The 14,530-nt window shown below is 37.8% G+C and overlaps 1 protein-coding gene across 2 annotated transcripts in view; it reads left to right on the forward strand.

Moving 5' to 3' along the window:
* Positions 1-625: 625 nt before the first annotated feature.
* Positions 626-14,530, forward strand: part of mpp7a (MAGUK p55 scaffold protein 7a) — a 93,177-nt gene continuing 79,272 nt past the window's right edge. For both annotated transcript variants that reach the window (XM_079475900.1, XM_079475901.1), the window contains exon 1: positions 626-854. The gene's annotated coding sequence lies outside the window, so the exon portion shown is untranslated. The remainder of the gene's footprint in view (positions 855-14,530) is intronic.

Below are 14,530 nucleotides of genomic sequence, written 5' to 3' on the forward strand. Positions count from 1 at the left end.
TACGATCTTTGTATAAAGTATGTTAAATGAAAGCACAGTTTACATAACTTTTGTCTGAATGCCCTAAGGTGTTTTACAGGCTACAGTGATTTGACAAATTGCACTGTAAGATATTCATTTGCATTATTTATGGAGTAACGACCACGAGGGGGTGCTGTAGTGAAAGTTTAGAGAAGTTTATTTCAGGGCTTTACACAAAATCTCAGTTGCAACCGCGGTGTTGTTAAACTCGTCAGACCAGTCTACATTGTACGTTTCCTAAACGAACAACTGAGACAACAAGGATTAGCATGCCGAGACGGATCAAGCCATATTACTAGATATAGGCGAGATAAACATTAATACTCTAAACGTAAAAGGCAGGTGTTCAAATGAACTAAAAAAAACTGTTCATATATCCATGGAAAGTACAATTCGCAAAGATCATTGTTCGCAGGAACAATGAATAGTGTCTTTATAATTTATAAACACATGCACACTACCTCTGTGGACCTCTTATAATAAACCATAATTTCCCTGAGAAGAAGAGCAGGTGGGGCATATGATTTATCATACAATAACCAGTTGGATTTTAGGATTACGCTTTGATCCCGCCCTATTTTAGTCCATCGCCCAATCACGAAAAGGATTACTTCCGGCCGCCTACCTCGTTGAACGCAGATTTTGCGAGGCGTCTCGCCTCGAAAGAAAAACATCTTGGACCCTCTAAACCTGGGATATTTATCCGAAAATGATTAGTTGTCTTTAAAAATCCAAGCGTGGGCAAGTTTTCCTATAGAGTGACTGCTCAAGACTCTCAAAAGACGTCCAAGGTGTTTCCAAACTGGACTTTCCCAACACACTACACATCCCGAGTAAGTAATAACTTAATTCTCTTCAGGAGTTACAAACGATGAACGTCAAGCGTTTTTATGGATAAAATATGAATACAACCCCTGCGTGTTTAGTCATAATGGATAGTGACTGAAGAAGTTCATTTGAAGCTTAAGTATTGACCGGGTAACGTTACGTTGTTTGGTTTCGCTCGAGTCAACGGTCGGCTGCACTTGACAGCGCGAGCGCCTATCGTATGCCTTTCCCTGTCAAGTGCAGCCGACCGTTGACTCGATCAAAACAACGAAACTCGTCCAGTTGCTTTGGTTTTGTTGACCGTAATGGATTAGCTTTATTTCGGCATGGTGTTGACACGGAGGTTAACACTGACAGTACCGGGTGGGTTCACCCTGAGCAACAGGCTAACTAACTCATCATTCGGCTCAGCTGCTGGGTTTGGCTTACCGCGCTCCTTTTATGTTAACTTGCGCCTGTTTCTTTGTTGTTTGTAGTTTATTTGTTATATGTAGTTCCCAGATTTATCACAAAGTCCGTTGCCACTTAAAGTTATACTTTAGTAGCTTGAGCCAGGAATAAATAAAAGATACAAATAAAAGTGACACGGTTTTGTGTTCTGCATTTCGTGTTTCTGTTTGCATTGGACAGGCTGTGAAAGTCTGCTGTAACACATCTTCGACTTCAGATGATTAAGCAATGTTTTCAGAATTCGGCCTTGATCTTAGAAACACTAACCTCTCTGGATTCTGTCTTATAATCATTGTCGAATGATAGAAAGAATCATAAAACTGTACGATTTCTATTCCATGGCCCACAGCAGTTGTGATAGTAAATTATTAAGCGTATATAATTAATGATTACATGTTCAGTTAGTAACAAGACTGAATGCATTACGTGCGTTCAAATAGGTATTAAGATATATAGTGGTTTGTTTGAGACTTGCTCATCACTACTAGGATGTGCCCGGTCTGCACTTCCTTTGACTCCGATTCTTCTTGACCTCTTTACACACAATCGCTCTCACTTTTCATCTTGCAGTGTCAGTTAACAGGTTGACATTGCTTCAATCCATCATTCCCTCGTCTCACCGCTTTCAGAGTTGAATGTTTAATTTGAACCGAGAGCAGCACTTTGAGGTTCTGCAGGTTTATTAAAGCGATAGTTCACCCAAAAATGGCAATTCGTCATAATTTACTTAACCTCAGATTGTTCCAAACCTGTATCAGTTTTTTTGTTCTGCTAAACGCAAAGGAAGCTCTTTAAATTATAAAAGAGTAAAACGTTGGTAGTAGCAGTTGTCCCGTTAATCTGGAAACTGTCTTCATTTGTGTGTCTGTGTGTGCACAGGGGTTGTCTAAACTGGCAGTGACATAACAGGTGTCTCTTGTCTTAGTTTTTGCTCCCCCAGTGTGTGGCCCTGCATTACTGACATTCCTGTGTTTTTGTTTCTTTAGTTGTAAGGTCCACGAGAGGGAAGAGGGGTCTTGGAATGAGCTGTGTGGAATTTTGAGCTGCAGCAAACATTTATAGCTGACTTAAAACAAATAACATTTAGAAGGATCTGCAGATTAAACAGTTAATGTGAGATTTATAGATATTAGGCTACTTGATTTAAAAAAAACCACACTTCTATATATAAAAGCAGTGTAACATGCATTCTGACTTTTTTACACTGTTAAATGGGCTGGCTTCTCATGCTTAACAAGGTCAATTTGTTTAAAAACGAGTTGGACGTTGTATTTCGGTGCTTGATACACTCCCCCAGCAATACCACTTGTTTCTAAAGTTTTTTATAAGTCTGGATCCCTGTTTCATAACAGGGATCCTTTTCCTTTCATTGGGCAATTCTCCCAGAAAAGCAGGCCCATGGCAAGGCGAAATAAATAGTCCGCCCACGCACCATCCGATGAGCGATAGGAAAAACTGCTTATCAAGATTGGCTGCGCTGCGTCAAGATTTGCTGCGCAGTGGGCCTGCAGCTGCAGCCCGTTTCGATAGTGAGAGAAGTTGAGGTGTGTTTGTTTGTTCACGGCATTTCAGTGATGGATGTTATATTATAAACAGTGGATATAACGCTGGATTTGGAGATCGTTTGAAACTGACAGATGGCATGGTCCCAGTGCTAAAACATGCCTGACGTGCTAGTATTTTATTAGTGCTTTAGAATTTGCACTTAGCACAGCAAAATTGATATGGAAACTGCATCTCTCTACTTTCATGTAGCCTTCATGACGTACTTCCGACTTGAATCGTACGGCTCACTAGGTTCCAGTTATATGTATTTACAATGGGGCGTTGCTCCCTGTGAAACCGAAACAGTTAATAAAATTTAAAAAAAAAATAAGATTTTTACACACAAAGTATCAGCAATATTCTAAACATCACTAGGTACATAATCTTCATCTGCGATAGCAATGGCTGGTGAACGATGAATGAGACTTACAGGGAATCAAAGTAGCACTGTGTGAAATAAACAACTACAAACGTTAAATACTGCAGTGTTTTATCCGTGAAAGAGCACAGAACTGACAAAAGCATGCAACACTTTTTGGATTGTTGTTTTGTATTGACAAATGTAATGCTATCAATGTAAAGGCAATTTCTGTCAATAACCATAGGCCTATAAAAACAGTGTAGTGTGTTGGCCTTGGTTCCTCATTAAGTGAATAGAAAGTAAGTGAACTGTTCTTTCATTAGAAAGCATTGTTGTGAAGGTCTGCTGTTTTGTCGTCATCACTATATCTTGCATTGTTGCAAAGCTCAGGTGTGCATTTCATAGAGCTCTGCTTTTTTTCTTACATTGCACAGCATCTGAGTCAGTACAGTTCTGCTGACACTGACACATGCATTATTTTACAGATCTGCTGCATATTTGCCATCTGGCCAGGTTGTATAGTGTAGAATTGTATAGTGTACAGTTAATCACAGAGCACACCATTATGCTGCCCCTTCATCCACTGTTTTGCAGTGACCCTCTTCAAGCTATTTGAAATGAATCGTCGTCAGTTGAAACTCACCCCGAGTAAGAAAATCATGGCAACTTAGAATCTATTCTCAGAATAATTCTCATTACAGCTTAATTTGATATATAATATTAATTTACTGCACACCAGTCACGTCTCTACCCATTCAGCACTTTCTGTGAAAGCCGAGCCTCATCAAGCCTGTAGAGGGATTTTTTGATACATGCTGTCATAAGGTGACATAAGCTGGTTTTTCTGCTGGCATGATGGGCATCTTCATTTGAAACCTCTTATAATGCACCAGTCTGATTATCTTTACAGCCAATATCAGGTTCCAAGACTTGTTTCTGCTAAACATTATGCTTGTTGGAGAGAATCTCCAGTCCAGTGTTGGGATGGGATTGTGTAACACTGGTTGTATCCCAGTATGATTTATTCATGAGAGTTTCCCCATGGATTGTTTTATGCATCATAACCAACTCTCTCCTCAGCCCTGCTGTTAATAATTTAGTAATACTGTGGTGTAGAATTGGGAAACTAAAATAACCCTATGTGTGTTACACTATCAAGTTGCATGTGGTAAAATATTACAGCAATATTATTGTTATGGCTGTGTGTGACTTTTTACTGAACATCCAATAAATTACAAACACAACAAATAGCTGGGTCTGTTTACACTAAATTAATAGTTTTTTTTTATCTGTGCTGCTTTGCCAGAATTGTTATAAGGCATGCTTTGAAGATCTATTAAGATGAAGTAGATTCTAAAACCGTGTTTTGCTGTACTCCTGCCTGACCTTTCGCTATCCTCTATCTGCTTCAATGCAACATTTAGCCTTACTCAGCTAAAGCTTTTTTCGTCGTGTTTCTTACTTGCTGGCACTGCACTGGGTTCCTTATACTGCTGATAGTACTGCCAACATTTTATTGGTGTTTTATGGTCTACTGATTTTCTTCGTGTTCTGAGTTTGTAGACATACTTTCAGAGTGTGTGCGTTTTCTTTTGTGTAGGTGCGTTCCTTTATGTATGTGTGTAGATAGTATTAGTGCATGCTGTAGTTTGCCAATTGGCAATCCTGTCATTATAAGCAACTGTCGAAGTGGTTCTTGGCTGTGGCCTCGGCTCTTAGAGATCTTACTCAAAACACTGGGCCCTGCTCCAGACCCCCCACACTAGATCCCAGGTTTAAGTTCAACAGTAGCCAAGCCCCCAAGGCTGAAAGACCACCAAAGTACATGCCTTTTCACCTTTACGCCTAGACGGTATGCATATTTGTTTGTAAATTTATTAGCATTCGTATCGTATGTGTAACAGGATTTATTAAGCTTTATGAAGGTGGTCTTGGCATTCAGAGTCAATCATGTGAACGTATCATATGCATGCTAGTGTTTTAGGCACTTAGGCCATAAAAAGATTCATGTACCTAACTCACATTAATGTGTTTTGAAAGTCATTGTAAAAAAACAGAATCCCACAAATACTATGGATCAGTACACTGTAGTTGTTAATTTTACCATATTTTCAGACACTTTTACACTGCAGTCTTAGAGCAAAATGCCCAAAGGAATAGGAATGAAGACTTTGAACCAAAAGAGTAACCTGAAGGTTAATACGAGACCTAATATGTTGTGATGAGACTCCAAATACAGCAACATTTATATTTTCCAGATTCTTTTAGCAAGACTTCATTTTGTCTGAACCATTTTCCACCTTCTCTTTCAAAAATAAATACCAATGCTTAATTTATGTGATACTTGATCTTCCTTCAGGAATAGGAACACAAATGCCTTCTCTTTGCAAGGAGAGAAGGCTGAAAATGTCGAACATCAGTGTAATTTGAAACTAGCTTTATCCCACCACCCTGTTTTTAGATAGGGTTTATGACTTGTTTGCTGAAAACTTCCTGAAACCCATAATGACTATCCAGACTCTCTGGGGAACACATGTGCTATATTAATGACAGATATACCCAGTTTCACAGACAAGGCTTAAGGCTAGTCCCGGACTAAAATGAAAGTTTGAGCTGTCTTAACTGAAAATAACGTGCCCTGAAGTATCTTAAAATATGTCATTGCCATTGTTTTGTCTCTAGATGCATACCATGTTTTTACATAAACATTTAAAAAAAAGCTACTTAAAAATTATAATTTAACTAAGGGTTAGTCCTGGCTTAAGCTAGGCACTGTCTGTGAAACCGGGCCATAGACTTCCACTAGCCGGCTTACAATTTTAGATATGCTGCTAATAGTATTTACTCTAGATATATTTATTATAACAACTTCTCGCTTTAATACGACAAAATAGAGGAAGGCGAGTAGGACATTTGCTGTAGGGCTCCAAAACTTATGTACTTACAGTTTTAGCCACCATAAACATATGGCCCCATAATTCAGTTTTATTTTTTCCCAAATTCTGTTTTTATTTTTCTGGATTCTTTGTTTTTAAATTTTTAACAATACACTAGTAATCTTTTTGCCCACGTGAAAAATACTAAAGTAGTCTTTAGCATTTACTCATTAACTATAGCAGGACACCTAGATGCTACAGTGCTTTTGAACCTTATGAAAAACAATCCATTAAAAAGTATGTATGTACAATGTTAATACAAACCAGCATCTCTCCAGTGCAGTTTCTGTTTGATTTCTTTTATTACCTACTTTAAATTAAGATTTTTATTTTACTAGTTTATTAACTTTTATAAAGGAGATAATCTAATATACTATAGTTTACTTAATCCATATGGTTGTTTCATAGTTTATTTAAGTTAACAGGACTATGGCTGCACGATTTGAGGAAAATGTCACATTGCCTTTATTGAGGTAAAAATTTTGATGTGCGATTTCGATTACGATAAACTGGCTATAATGAGTCAACTTGGTTGCTATCAAGGAAAATGCACACACAGATAACTGAAAATGCTGAAATGTATATTTCTCAACTGAGATATACAGTTCAAACTTGCAACAACAACTGGAAATGCAATGTTTTCAAATTAAAATAAAATGTTATCAAATTAAATAACAGTAACATTTTTGCATTACTGAATTACGTTCAACATTTGTTGTCATGTAATCGCATAGCCAGACATCACGATTGCGATATGATTAATCGTGCAGCACTAAACAGGGCATCTATTTGGACAGGTTGTCGCAATGATCTTTTTCGTGCATGTTTGACCGTAGGTTTACTCAAATGAAGCAGTGAAATGATCAGGAAGTAAACTCTCAGAGCAACTCTGGAGTTGGGGTGTGCGATATTGGCAAACAAATGATAGCTAGATATTTTCTGGGATCCTGAGAATTATAAGCAGGCGATATTTTGCTCGACATTAACACTTGTCCGGGACGGGTGAATTGTTTTGTATAGGCAAGTGAGAAAATATTACTTGCCTGACCGATCAAGTAACTTGAAAAAGATAACAACAGTGCGACATATGTAGAATAATAAGAATATGTGCATTAGACAGAGCTCCGTGTTTGTGTGACGTGGGTTTGTCGTGGTTGTGCTGGTTTGTTTGTGAAAATAATTAAGTACATGTAACTAGATGCGGACATGGAATCCTGTTATTTAAATATCATCAGGCTGTTCTGCAGAGTTTAACATACGACACGAGTGATGTTTGAGGATTTACGTATATGCGCCTGCACTATATGAGGTTATGAACACAAGAACTTAATCTCCAGAGTTCCTCTGAGAGTTTGTTTTACGTTTTTTTACTGTTTAAGTTAAGCTATCTGCAAACACACAAAAACTCAAGCGTCTTCCCGAAGACATGTCAAAATAGTCAGGTGTTAATTACCTGTCTATTCATGATGCAGTGCACATGCATTTTTTTATGATGATAACAGACGATTTAAACTTGTGCTACTACTGCTTGGCCTTTGCTACCAAACTTTAAACCTCTCTAACACCAGTGCGGTGTGCAAAAAAAGTTAACTTACAATTACTGCTTGCTTTGTTTTATAGCTGTCACTGAGAGTAGGCCTATAACCAAATTCAGGCAGCCAAAGCGGACACTAGTTAAAATGCTTAGAAGAAGAAGTTATTTTTCAACTTGGACAAGTGAATGATAAATTTACTTGTCCCAAGGAAAACCACATGACAATGCTTATGTTGTACTAGTTCCATCTTACATGTTACCAGGATATTAATTGTTGATATTATAGAGATTAATAGAGAATGAGAAAAGTTTTCTCATCAAATCATGTCATTGACATTCTCATGTCAACAACCTTTGTGACTATTACTTGTGCAGAACTTCGTCACTATGCAAGAAACCTTACAACAAACCAGTTAAAAAGGCAAAATAAAGCCCCGCCCTAATTTTTTTGAATATAAATTCAGAAGCCATTTCAAGAGCAGACACAGCGCTGAGAGAGACAGAGAGACCTAACCGCGCTGTGAATGTGCAGGCTCAGTGCTTGACTAAAGTATTTGTTAACACTGAGTGCTGTTTTTAGTGGAGCTTTACACTTTCTTTTTTTTTCACTCACAATATTGTAAATAATAAAATAAATGAAAATGTCATTGACAAAAATGATGGGACCCCTTACCTTATATTTTGTTGCATGTTTTCTGTAGCTCTCAATGAGACTTCTGCACCTGTTAACAAGTAGTTTGGCCCACTCTTCATGAGCAAACTGCTCCAGCTGTCTCAGGTTTGATGGGTGCCTTCTCCAGACTGCATGTTTCAGCTCTTTCCATAGATGTTCAATAGGATTCAGATCAGGACTCATAGAAGGCCACTTCAGAATAGTCCAATGTTTTGTTCTTATCCATTCTTGGGTGATTTTAGCTCTGTGTTTTGGGTTATTATCCTGTTGGAGGAACTATGGCATGCGACTGAGACATAGCTTGGGCAGTATGTTTCTCTCCAAGATGCAGCAAAGCTGCCCCAAAACATAACCAAGCCTCCTCCATGTTTCACTTTAGGTATGGTGTTCACATCTTTGAAAGCTTATTTTTTTTGTCTGTGAACATTGAGCATCTTGCCATAAAGCTCCAGTTTTTACTCATTTGTCCAAAGGACATTCTCCCAGAAGGATTGTGGCTTGTCAATATGAATTTTGCCAAATTTAAGTCTGGCTTTATAATGTTTTCTTTCAAAAGTGGAGTCCTCTTTTCTCTGGGTCTTCCATGAAGCCCACTTTGGCCCGTAAACCAACGGATGGTGCGGTCAGAAACTGACGTACCACCTTGGAGGTCAGCTTGTATCTATTTGGCAGTTAACCTTGGTTCTTTTTCTACCAATCCTTCTGTTCAATCTGGGGTCGATTTTCCACTTGCGGGCCACGCCAAGTGAGGTTTGCTACATTTCAATGTACCTTAAACTTCTAAATAATATGTGCAGCTGTTATCACAGGAACATCAAGCTGCTTGGAGATAGTCTTGTTGCCTTTACCTTTACCATGGTTGTCTATTATCTTCTTTCTGAGCTCCTCAGACAACTCTAATTTCATCACTCTTTAGGAGGAATGAAGCATTATTTCAATGAGCTGTAAGGGTAACAACAAATTTGGGCATGTCTGTATATGCGCTAATACACGAAAGTAACTTGTACCCCGTTGTTGTGATTTGGTGGGAAAACATACGTTTTTAGACTCGCATCCAAACCATAATCCATTCCAACAAAAGACAGGAGTTTATTTTTTAACTTTAGGTGATATAAAGTGTACAGTGAAAAATGCTAGCATTTCTTATGACCATTTCTACAGGTTTGCTTGATTGTGGCACTAAACAACACAACAAGATGATATTTTAAACTCCTTATGTGGCCGAATATGTGCTGGTTTGTATTTGGCCGTAAAGGGGTCTATAGCCCAATAAACATGCTTCTTTGTAGTAAGTGTGCAATAGGACCGCATCTGTACGTTTGCATTCTGTGCACTGGGATGAATATTCCTGACTGCATGTTAGCATAGTGGAGTAAAGCATGACTGATATTTACATACATCACGTCTACATATAAGCAGTAGTCCTTTACAGATAAGCAGACCTTGCAGGCTTTTGAGAAAATGTAGGTTTGTTTTCTCTGTGTTATTTGGACAGTATCAGAAAATAGCATGCACATGTTCATGAGAGTATGGGTTTGCATTTGAATACAGTTTAGGATTTGAATGAGCTAAATGGTTCAGGTGCTGATTCGGAATGAATTGTCCACTATTGTCCAGTTTTATGCAGATTTGTACAAGATTTTCGAATGTGTGTAGCTACACTTTAATCTGCTTTCATATGTTCAATGATTTTTGATAATGTAATACATTTCCACTTGTTTGACTTTGCACAATATTTTAAAGTCATCTTTAGCCATCTGTGTGCCACAATATTTTCTAACTTCCTGTACAGCCTGCATTATTTAATGAAAGGGGGATTAGAAGTAATCTGCATGTTGAACAATGAATGTGTATCTGCTCTCTAACTCAAGCATTTTTGTTATTTTGTATCAAGCCTACTTGTTGACAAATATCTGCTCTTAGGAAAGGCTTAAGAAGGGAGCCATTTCTGTTTTTGCAGTGAAACCTGTATGCAAAACTATAGATGCCAAGACAATAGAGTCTGGGAAACTACATCATTGCGCATTGCATTTTGGGAATATTCTGCCGTGTTGTATTCTATTCATACCAGTGTATTAGTAGGGCAATCCCGATTATGAAATTTGGCTTATGATTAATTGTCTAATAAATCATTGTGATTATGACTATTAATTGTCTGTTTTAGGGCTTTGACATTTAATTCTCATAAATGTTTTATGCGGCTTTTAAACGACCATATTGTTATGAACATAAGACTACGTTTTATTATCTCTTATAAAATGGGGCCATCATTTGAGCTCTAGACTTTTACATGTCAATAATACAGCCGGGAAATATGTGCAAAACGAGTTTGATCAGTAGTGAATTGAAGCCCCCATTATAATGCTATCAGTCATAGAAAAGCTTTTAGTCTGTTTTTTATACCTTGCAAGACCACACAAAATTTGACTTCTATTTCAATAAAATGTTGGTAAATTGGCTTTCACATTGAGATTTGCATAAATAATGTTAAATTGTGCTACAGGATTTTAAGGTATATGCTTTGAAGTTTTTTTTAAGTGATTGTTGGTACATTTTACAAGTACAATCATACAATATGCAGCCACTGCAGCTCCCCCTTGTGTCTTCTATGTGTTAATTACAATAATGTATAATTAATGATCTGAAACCATTGCGATGAGGTCAAACAATCGCGATGAGATGATTATTTAATCATCTTGACAGCCCTTGGTATTAGTACACAGATTTATAGCAAGGTATTAGTACACAGCAACAGTAAAAAGAGAATAACAACGGATCGAACGAAGATCTGAATTGAAATGTAGGGTTGCACATTAAGTTTTATTAAGTTTGCACATAGCACTGGTGCTACAAAGGTTTGATGTTTTGTAGCACATTCCAATCAGTTGTACAGGTAGCACAAGTATAAAACGTCTGTTATCATCTTTAAAAAACACAAACGCACAGATCACCACATAAATAGACTGGTTAACAAAAAATTAATGACATTAATGTTTGTCCTCATAAAAATACTGTAGTAGCCTATACTATAGTATTTACTAGGCCTATAGTAAATTTCAATTAAATACCTAGATAATGTAGTGTGTTTGAACCTTACAATAGTAAATATTAAAGTATACTTCTATTACTACAGTTGATCAATTTACAACAAGAATACAACAATTTGCTTTATCAAATACTATAGAACACTACAGTATTTTTTCATTCGAGCGTTTAGGTTTACCTTTTGACGGGTCGTCGTGAAGACCCTCCCACAATAGACACTTGACTTTCAGTGTAAGTAGTTCAGTGACAATAGTCAACAGTTAAATGCACCTGAAACAAACTCTCAGAGCAACTCTGGACATGATATTCATGTGTTTATGTCCTCATACAGGGAGACACAGACAAATCCATGAGCGTTAAACTCTGCAAACACATTCACTCATACATGCAGAACCGGCAGATGACAGATTTTAATAGCAAGATTCCACGTACGGATCACAGAAATCACAGGGCTCTAGATATAGACTATTTCAACTCAATGCAGCCGCGAAACAAGTTTCAAGTAAATTAGCTGTGCGCCATCGACTAACATCACACCCAAGCAAGCCGCCCTGTCGAATGCACTTGCAAACTGAATCGCACGCGCGAGAGGGAGAAAAGTGATCCGAAAGCAAGCAAAGCGATCTGCTCTCGCGGTGCTTCAATGTCATACACCAATGGGTCTGTGTAACACTGTATGTTGTCGAACACACATCTTGTTTTAGATGACAGACAAGATCACGTTCCTCACAATTCCGTAGAAAAGTGGATTGGGGATGCCTTCAAGATAGATCTCGATTTAAGATCGTCAGACTGTCCACCCCATTCATAATAATGACATTCATTTCTGAGGCTGATGGACAAACTGACAGGCTTATTTAGTGCACATGTTGTGAGAGGCTGTTTGGAAATTAAACGCATGTTTAAATATCACAAAAAGTCCATGCAGGAATTTGTAGATGACAGCAACTTGTGTCCAGCCAACTCATACTAAACACTCGAGCGCAAGTCATTACAAGACATTACACAGCACAGTCACAGGGTTGTCAATAAATGTCATGTCATCGCCTTGACTTGTTGTTGTTGTAGCAGCAGGTGATGTTTGTTCATCCTTTACTGATATTTCCCATTTCATGCAACACTGCTCGGAGACCAGAGTTCCAATATGAGTTGTTTCCAAATAAGAAAGATACAAATTGTGCTCTGTTGAGATCTGTTTTCCAACAGCAATTGCAAGTTCGGTTGTGGTAGTTATCAACATAGCAAGTGTTCCCTCTTTTAACAAATGTTAGCCGTATATTACCAACTTTAATGTCTTCATGTACTACACTGGCTAGCATCCACAACATAAATATCTTTGGTCCACCGCAACTTCCGTAGAATACGCTCCCGAAATGCATTGCGTTGTTGACGTCACTTTCCCGAACTTTTTCCCTGTTATTTAGCAATAGGGCTATATTTTGTGGGAGAAGTATAATTTTAACATACGCAATATCCATTCTAATCTAAACTATCCCTAATCTCTAATCAGATTAGTGATCTGTGTCCAGACACTCATGCTCTCTGAAAACTGTGGCACTATATTCTAAAAAAGCAGCTGATTTTCTAAGCTTGAGAAGAACATTCAGCAGTTTATCACTACTTGTTTCTAATCCTTAAACTCCTCTTCTGCGCTGAACAGTGAACAGAAATGATTTGATCAGTCTGGACTGACTTTGATTAGTCTTTGGCAGCTATTTAAATTTATTTTCAGGATTCTTCCAGGATAATTCCAGACCACAGTATCTATTATCTCTTGAGTGGTTCGGTACCATTGTTACACGCTGCCTAGACACGATCTGTTAACCTTGTAAACTGATCCTAAATACTGAATTATATGGATGTCATCTTATAACGTAATATCAGCTCTGTTCAGGGTTGTATTTCATGGGCTTGTGACACGAGCAGTTAATGAGCCAAACAGCTATCTACCTTATCTTGAAGTACAGTATATTTTAGCCCACCCTGTCTTTACCTGCATTGCGGAAAGGCTTTTTTAAGCTGAAATTGTTACCAGGTAACCCAGGTTGTGGAGAGGACAAGACAAAGACCTGGCAGGGTTTCCCCAGTCGGATATCCGTTTGCAGATTTGAATCTCATCACGGCTCTTCACGGAGCAGACTGGAGGGTAATGCTACATCCATTAATATAGGCGTCTACTCAAACACAGGAAATCTATCTGTATAGGTGCCTCTTGGGGATTGTGGTAATGTTAGGACATTCTAGTGCTTAAGTCTCAGGTAACAACAGCAGAGTCAACAATATACCTTTGTGCATAGGACCTGTGCTATACGTGCTTGAGATCTAATGAGGGCAGAGTCTAGCTGCAAGTAAAAATAGTTTTTGATCAAAATGAAAGTGATTTAAATGGTTATGTCACCACCACCTGCTTTCATTAAAACGTGCCATCTTTTTTGTGCTGATAAAACATTCCAGTCTTTTGGATGTTATGTGAGGATTATGATGGATTATTATCAATCTTCTTGATAATAAGAACAAGCATTTAGGTCTATTTGACTGACGGTCTGTTCAACAAGCCGACGGTTAACAAGTGAAGCTTTCAAACACACTTTAAAAGATGCGATCTCCAAAAATAAAGTTTTTTTGTGGACAAATATTGTGACAAATATATGAAATATAAACAGAACTTTTAAAAGAGTAAAACTAATTTAGCTAAACTAAATGAACCATAAGGTGAAGTTAGTTGTTTACTTTTGAAATTATTCTTTCTATTTCTATTTGTTTTGGTTTTTTATTTATATATTTGCATTATATTGCATTTTGAATGCAATATGGCAATGGAATGTTCTAAATGGGTTTAGTTTGCAATTTCGGCTAACAACTTGTTCATTTTTAGAGACCTGTCTTATTTTCTCTTGTTTATTTAGTAATGGTCTAATAAATGAAAACAGGGTCATCATATATTTTAGGTCTAGGCTTTTACGTAAGGGATAATGTACAAGCAGCCGGTTGTTAACGCAGAAATAAGCCCCGGCAATGTGATCCGGACCCGACACGAAGCGGAGTGTCTTTTATTAGACTGAAGGGGCTTATTTCACGATAACAACCAGCTACTTGAACGGCTAATTTCCTCTAGCTCAGTGGTTAGAGCATGGCGC

Source organism: Barbatula barbatula (genome assembly GCF_947034865.1).
Source record: "Barbatula barbatula genome assembly, chromosome: 16".
NCBI classification, from domain to species: domain Eukaryota; kingdom Metazoa; phylum Chordata; class Actinopteri; order Cypriniformes; family Nemacheilidae; genus Barbatula; species Barbatula barbatula.